The following is a 7,551-nucleotide window of genomic DNA, read 5'->3' as shown; positions in this document are numbered from 1 at the left end:
AATGGTCGGAGACATTTTGACCCCCAAACGTGGGGTAGTACACTTCTCAACATTTTTGAAGCCCAAGAGTGAAGCAGCTCAGGCTGCAACATTTCTTTCTTTCTTTCTTTCTTTCTTTCTTTCTTTCTTTCTTTCTTTCTTTCCTTCTTTCTTTTTTTTTTCTTTCTTTCTTTTAGACAGAGTGTCCTGAAGCCCAGACTGACTTTGAAAGCCTGATCCCCCTGCCTCCACCTCCTGAGGTTGCAGGTATATACACTCACACCTTTCTTATACATGGGATGTCCTTAAACCAGGGATCATCAGCCATTTTTAAAAATCTTGTTTGGGATGTGCCTCAAAACAGAATGGGTGCAACTCATACCCAAGTGGACTAGATAACTATGCTGAAATCCCTGGATGTCAGCTGCTGAGTGACAGAAGTCAATCAGGACAATGAGGAGGGGCCCACTGTCTTTCCTTTTCCCCTTGATTTCCTTAGTAGCTTTCCTATTTCAATGTAGTGTCAATTTATGTCTTTACCTTTCAGTATGCCCACCTTTCTGTCTTTCCTTTTCTCTTCTGAGACAGTCTCATGTAGCAGGGTAGACTCTACTTTGCTATATAGCTGGAGCTGACAAAGGATGCCAATGATGGCTATTCTTGACTATCAACTTGATTACATCAACTCTAACTAAAATTTAAAAATGGAGAGCACACTTGGGAGGGATTTTCCACTTAACTTGATTGAACAAGGAAGATCCATGTCAAATGTGGAATTTTTATTTTTAATTTTTCATTTTATTTATTTCATGGGCATTGGTGTTTTGTCTGTATGTATGTCTGGGGTGAGGGTGTCAGATTCCTCTGTAATTGGAGTTCTAGACAGTTGCGAGATGCCACATGGTTGCTGGGAATTGAAGCCAGATCCTCTGGAAGAGCAGCCAAGTGATCTTAACTACATAGTCTTCTCTCCTGCGCCTTTAATCTGGAACTTGCGGTAGGAAGACACACCCTTAATTTGGGCCACACCTTCTGCTGATAACTCAAATAAATGGAACTTGGAAAAAGAAAACCCTGGCTTTTTGCTCTGGACTTGCTAGCAAGTGTATTCCTTCTGTGGCATTAGAGACTACTTTGGGATTCCAGCTTCTACTGAAGACCAGCTGAGTCCTTGAGGCTTGGGGACTGAGAATCTTTGGATTCTTGGATTTTCCATTCATAGTCAGACATCATTAGATTAGCTGGAGCACATCCTAGTCTTTTGGAGACCAGAGTGACTTCCAACTCAGAAGACTGGACTTGAGAATTTGCAAACCATCAGGGGTCAGCACAGTGCCTAGCACAAGGAATCCTTTGGCACAATGTCCTGTGTGCACTATAAATTTTTCTCTAAACTCACCTATTGCACCATCACCTTTGATGGGCTCCATATCTCCCTCTGCGATTTAAAGAAGCAGATTATGGGGAGAGAAAAGCTGAAAGCTACCTACAGTGATCTGCAGATCACCAATGCAGAGACAGAAGAATATACTGATGTTAATGCACTAATTCCTAAAAATTCATCTGTAATAGTCAGAAGAATTCCTGTCGGAGGTGTTAAGTCTACAAGCAAGACACGTGTTATAAGTCAAACTAGACCAGTGATGGGAACTACAAAAGCAATTGGTGACTCTTCTGCATCTCTTTCTCTGGCCCAGCTTACAAAGACTGTCAATCTGGCTGAAGCCAATGCTTCTGAGGAAGACAAAATTAAAGCAATGATGTTGCAATCTGGCCATGAATACAACCCAATCAATTACATGAAGAAAAGTCTGGTAGGTCTGCCACCTCCATCGTACACCTGCTTTCGTTTTGGGAAACCTGGTCATTATATTAAGAATTGCCCAACAAATGGGGATAAGAACTTTGCAACTGGTCCTAGCATCAAAAAGAGCACTGGAATTCCTACAAGTTTTATGATGGAAGTGAAAGATCCTAACATGAAAGGTGCAGTGCTTACCAACAGTGGAAAATATGCAATACCGATTATAGATGCAGAGGCCTATGCAATTGGGAAGAAAGAGAAACCACCCTTCTTACCAGAGGAACCATCCCCATCTTCAGAAGAAGGTGATCCTATCCCAGAGGAGCTCTTGTGCCTCATCTGCAAAGACATTCCGACAGATGCTGTTGTGATTCCATGCTGTGGAAACAGTTACTGTGATGAAAGTATAAGAACAGCACTCCTGGAGTCCGATGAACATACATGTCCAACATGTCATGAAAATGATGTTTCTCCTGATGCTTTAGTTGCCAACAAGTCTTTACGGCAGGCTGTTAATAACTTTAAAAATAAAACTGGCTATACAAAAAGACTACGAAAACAGTTACCTCCACACCCAACACCAACACCAACACCAACACCAAGACCACTCATTCAGCAGAACCTGCAGCCTCTGATGAGATCTTCCATATCAATACAGCAGGATCCTTTGAAGATTCCAGTGACATCTTCAGCTAACCCAACTCCTTCTATATCTTCATTAACGTCAAATCCATCTTCCTTGGCCCCTTATGTGCATGGAAACCCATCTTCTGCCCCAGCTCCAATACCAGGCAGAGGCAAGAGCTGGAAATTCGGTTCCAGGTCCAGATTTCATGAATTCCACCAATCTAGGTCAAGGTCAACTCCCTATAGACTATATCACTCCTGATCCAGATCTCCTCAAGCATTTAGGGGACAGTCTCCCACTAAACACAATATACCTCAAGGAGAAACAGAGTGTGAGTATTTTCATAGATACAGTGAAGGTCTACCCCCTTATGACACCAAAGCCTATTATGGGCAGAGTGTTGACTTTAGAGACCCATTTGAGAAAGAACGCTACCAGGAATGGGAGAGGGAATATCGACAGAGGTATGAGAAGAACTACATAGGGTACACAGTGGAAGTACAGTCAAGACCCTTGGCCAACAGAGAAGACATTTGGAGACAGTGGCTGAAACTTCAGGAGACTTTGGGGTCCTCAAGAAGTAGAAGCTACATCCACAAGAAGGGTTCAATGGGCTCTGAACCAGCCAAGAGATGACAGCACACAGCTTTGCAGACATGCTTGCCCCTGGTGAATTCTGGAAAGACATCCAAGCAATGTGGAGAGAATACACCTTGAAATCCTTCAATATACTACTCACTGGCAGGAGCCAGAGAAAAACTCAGGAAGAGCCTCATGCTGCCTCTGTGAACTTCAGAGCTGGGACTGTGCCCCACATGACCAGGAGTCTGGAAGTCTATCTTGTCCTCCTGACTGTTCAATTGATTTGTTAAGGAATATTTTCTTAAGTCTATGTAGAATCATTGCCTTCTGATGGAGAGTGTACATAATTAAAATCTTTGCTCTCCACCACCTTCCTGTGTAAGTGTTTTTCAGGGGTAAAATCAGGACTGGAGTCTGGGGTTGGAAGTGGTCACTAATCAAGTCAGAGGAATTTCCCTGCAGGTGGAGTTTCATTAGAAGTGGGATGTGGACACTAACAGGCTTGGTAGGGACACAAGCATGGCCCACCCACCTGGGTTTCTTGTATTGATTTCCAGAAGAGGGCAGAGTGGAGCAGTGGGAAAGGGGGTGAAGGTGGAGTCTGCAAGTGATCTGCAGGTTACAATGACAAAAAGGAACAATATGTTTCCAGGGTTTTTTGTGAACTAGAACTTTCAACTGTATCATTTGCAAAGCTCTTTTTTTGGTTTTTATTTCTCTCTCTCTCTCTCTCTCTCTCTCTCTCTCTCTCTCTCTCTCTCTCTTTCTCTCTGTCTCTCTCTCTTATTGCTCTATGGTTTCAATGCTAGATCTTGGCAGTGTAGCCAATATCTGGTAACTTTTATTCTGTTTTGCAATTTTGAGATTACTGTTTATTAAGAACATGTTTCTACTCTTTTCTCTTTCCAAACCCTCCCATGCATACATCTCAGCTCTCTTTTAAATTCCTAGCCAATTTGTTCTTTAATTGCTATTGCATGAATATTTTTATTTATACAGATATTAGTAAGTATAACCTAAATGTTTTTAAATTTTATACTGCATGGGGAGCCGAAAGAAGGTGGCTATCACCCTAGCAGCCATTTGAGCCATATACCCTGAGAAGAGACTGGATTTCATCAGCCTACAACAGCTGAGCACACTCTGATAACATCAGAAGAAGGGAGGGGCTGATGGGGAGAAAGAGATGCTAAGTTGGGTGGAGGGGAGTCCATGAACTGTGAGAGGACCTGAGGGGGACACTCTGGGGGCACTGCGTTCTGTAGCAGCACCTGGTCCTTGTTTTGATGCAACATTGTCTTGAATCCAGGTGGGAAGCAGATGGGGTGACAAGACTAGTGGTTAGAGACCTAACAGTCACTGTGGGGATCTCTGAAGCCAGCTTTGGCTGGTGCTTAAGACTGCCTTCTGTGCACCGTGTGGCTGCAGCAGCCTGGTTCTGCTGCAGGCATCAGCAGCAGGCCAAGGGGATAAGTGGCCTCTTCTACCTGGCTGTGGCGTGCTCAGTCCAGAGCCTGGCTGCATCTAATCTTGGCTCCTCACGTTTCCTCAGCCATTGGATGGGGATGTATGGAGATGGAGAATGAGAGCTGTCCCTGGGGAGCTGAGGGACAACTGCAACTCTCTGGGTGGAATCAGGAGAAAGGCACAGTCTGTAGGACCTGCAGAGAAAAAGACAGAGGTCAAGATGTCAGAATGACTGGTCGACTTCTGGATTCTGCGTCAGGTGCTCATTTCCAGTGTGAACTCAAGACCCTCAATGTGAGGTCTTTGGATGTAGTTCAGCTGGTACATTGTTTGCCTAGCATGCATGAATTCCTGGGTATGACCTCCAACAACACGTAAGGGTGGCATGCTGGCACAAGCCTGTAATCCCTGTGGGGATATAAGGAGCTTGAGGCTAGCCTGGGTTCCATGAGTCTGTCTCAAAACTTCAAAGACTAGCAGTTTGTCACCTTTGAGGTCAGAAAAACTGGCAAGGTGCTGTAGAGCAGGTTAGAAAAGTGGAGATTATGGCCTGAAAGAAGGAGAGACTGAGGGGAAATGAGCAGCAAAGTGCATTGAGGGCCAAAATGGTGAAAGGACTGGAGAGGAATGTGCAGTGCTTTACCACTGTGCATGCTTTCCACTGTTTCTAAAGACACTTCACCAAATAGGAGACCTGGAAGAGAAAGCAGAGTCACAAAACAGTCTATCTACCCTCCTCCCACCCCCACACTCTGACGCCTAAACTGACTCTGACCCAGTATTCCAGTCTGAGCTGTGCCCTCAGTCTTTTTTGCTGGTACACAGAGCTCTTCTGTAGTATAGGGTTTTGTCCTAATCCTGATACACAGATTTTGTAACCATCCTGGTTTCCTGGCTTGCTGGTTCCCCTGGCCTCTTGTCACCCTCAACACCTCAACCCTCAATCCTTCTCCCTCAGCCTGGCCTTGGCTGAGAAGGATTATCAGAGCCAGTGGCAGCAACAGTAGGGCCAGCTAGTAAAAGGCTCCAAAAGACTGAGGCTTTGCCTAAGGGGCAAAGCCCCGGTGGGAGCTGAGGGGCTCCTTCCCTGAAAGCAGCTCTCACTCTCTGGCATCAAAAGCCTATGTCACAGAGGTCAGATAATGACATCATATATTCTGCCTTCTCCTCACCCTCAATGCTCTAAGTGTTTCTCGGTGACATGCAAAGGCTGTTTTGGTCAAAATTTTCAGATGGAATTGTTTGATGTACACCCACAAACCTAGCTCTGCTTGTCTGCTCTTAACATGTACAGCTCTCATCAATCTCCAGGAGGCAGGGCTGAGCCTTGCAACTTCTTCATTGGCTGCTGTCTGAGGGAAGTAACTGCTCCATACCCTTTCATCTTTGGAATATTACTGTATATTTTAATAGCTACTTCAAAAGATTTTGTTTATTTAGATGTATGTCGCATGCTTGCATGTGCACTGGAAGGCCTGAAGAGGATTGGATCACCTAGAGCTAGAGTTTTAGACACTTGTGAGTTGCCTGATATGAGTGCTAGGATCTGAATTCCAGGCCTCACAAGCAGCAAGTGCTTTTAACCACTGAACACCTTTTCAGCCCTTTAGTTGTTTTCTTTTTTAAAACGTTTTATTAAATGGTTTATTTTCTAATTTTATGTGTATTGGTGTTTCACCTGTATAAATATATGAGGGTGTGTCTCAGGGTTTCTATTGCTGTGACTACCATGACCAAAAACATGTTGGGGAGGAAAGTTTTTATTTGGCTTATACATCCAGATCATAGTCCATCACTGAAAGAAGTCAGGGCAGGAACTGAAGCAGGAATGAAAGGAGGAGCTGATACAGATGCTGTAGAGGGATACTGCTTACTGGCTTGCTTCATATGGCTTGCTCAGCCTGCTTTCTTATAGAATTCAGGACCACCAGCCCAGGGGTAGCACCACCCACCATGGGCTAGGCTCTCCCCCATCAATCTCTAATTGAGAAAATGCCTTACAGTTAGAGCTGATGGAAACATTTCCTCAACTGAGGTTCCTTTCTCTCTGATGACTCTAGCTTGTGTCAAAATTTTTTGACACACAAAATCAGCCAGTACAGGGCATCACATCCCTTGGAACTGGAGTCATAGACAGTTGTGGGCCAGCTTGTGGGCTCTGGGAATTGAGTGCTCTGGAGGAACAGTTAATGTCTTAACCACTGCATTCTCTCTACAGAAAGTGAGAAGTTTCCTATGAAAGCTATGTAAGGGGAGAAGTGGAAAGGTCCTAAGTAGAGAAAAGAAAACTTCTATCAGGAAAAGGGAAAAGTTCTATTCTATATGCTACTCTAAGTGGGGATAGGCAAAAATTGTATTCTATGTCTCCATTGTATCTGCCTCTCATCTCTTTGTCCTCAGTGCTTATGCATCTTTCAGAATGCATGATCACATGTTGCAGGGTTCATCACAAGTTAACACCAAGGGTCAAATCATGGGATGAGGTGGAGGTTTGCAACAGAGAATGTTTACATGCATGTCCATTGGGAGTGATTGTCTGGATAAACATCCATCACCTGTCAGCACCATGGGTTCACTGAAGGTTTCAGGCTATAACTAAGTTATTAGTGAAGTTTGGTATAGATAGGCCCAGGCAATATTTTATCTTCTGTTCTAGCATCTATAGTAAATCATTGGTTCCCTTTTAATGACCTTTGGCTAATTGTTTTACAACCTCTTAGAATGTGCTTTGAGTAGGGAAAACTCCGGTTACTATCTAAGAGCAATTAACTGATGACACTTGGTTGAGTGGCAGAGTTCTCATTGTAGTTTTCACTATCAGTGAAGGGTCTAATAGCAATCCAGTTATAAAAGAGCTTAATAATCTTTGATAAATTTTAGGAATTCTTATAGGATCATTATTAAGATGTAGGAAGTCATCTATTTGTCTATATAGCATAACCACAAGATAGTACATCTTTATGGATCTGCAGAGATCTGCTCTGTGCTTAGTGATTGTTACATATGTTTAATCATAATACTGTGAGACAATAATTTGGTATTTTTAGAGCGTGTACAATTCAAATTGCAAAAACTTGTTCTCAGTGTCCTC

The 7,551-nt window shown here is 43.6% G+C and overlaps 1 pseudogene; it reads left to right on the top strand.

Moving 5' to 3' along the window:
- Positions 1-1,340: 1,340 nt before the first annotated feature.
- On the top strand, positions 1,341-5,859 carry LOC117701616 (E3 ubiquitin-protein ligase RBBP6 pseudogene; annotated as a pseudogene).
- The last annotated feature ends 1,692 nt before the right edge of the window (positions 5,860-7,551 follow it).

Source organism: Arvicanthis niloticus, unplaced genomic scaffold, assembly GCF_011762505.2.
Source record: "Arvicanthis niloticus isolate mArvNil1 unplaced genomic scaffold, mArvNil1.pat.X pat_scaffold_1493_arrow_ctg1, whole genome shotgun sequence".
In the NCBI taxonomy this organism is placed as follows: domain Eukaryota; kingdom Metazoa; phylum Chordata; class Mammalia; order Rodentia; family Muridae; genus Arvicanthis; species Arvicanthis niloticus.
This window is presented reverse-complemented; position numbering and strand designations above follow the sequence as displayed.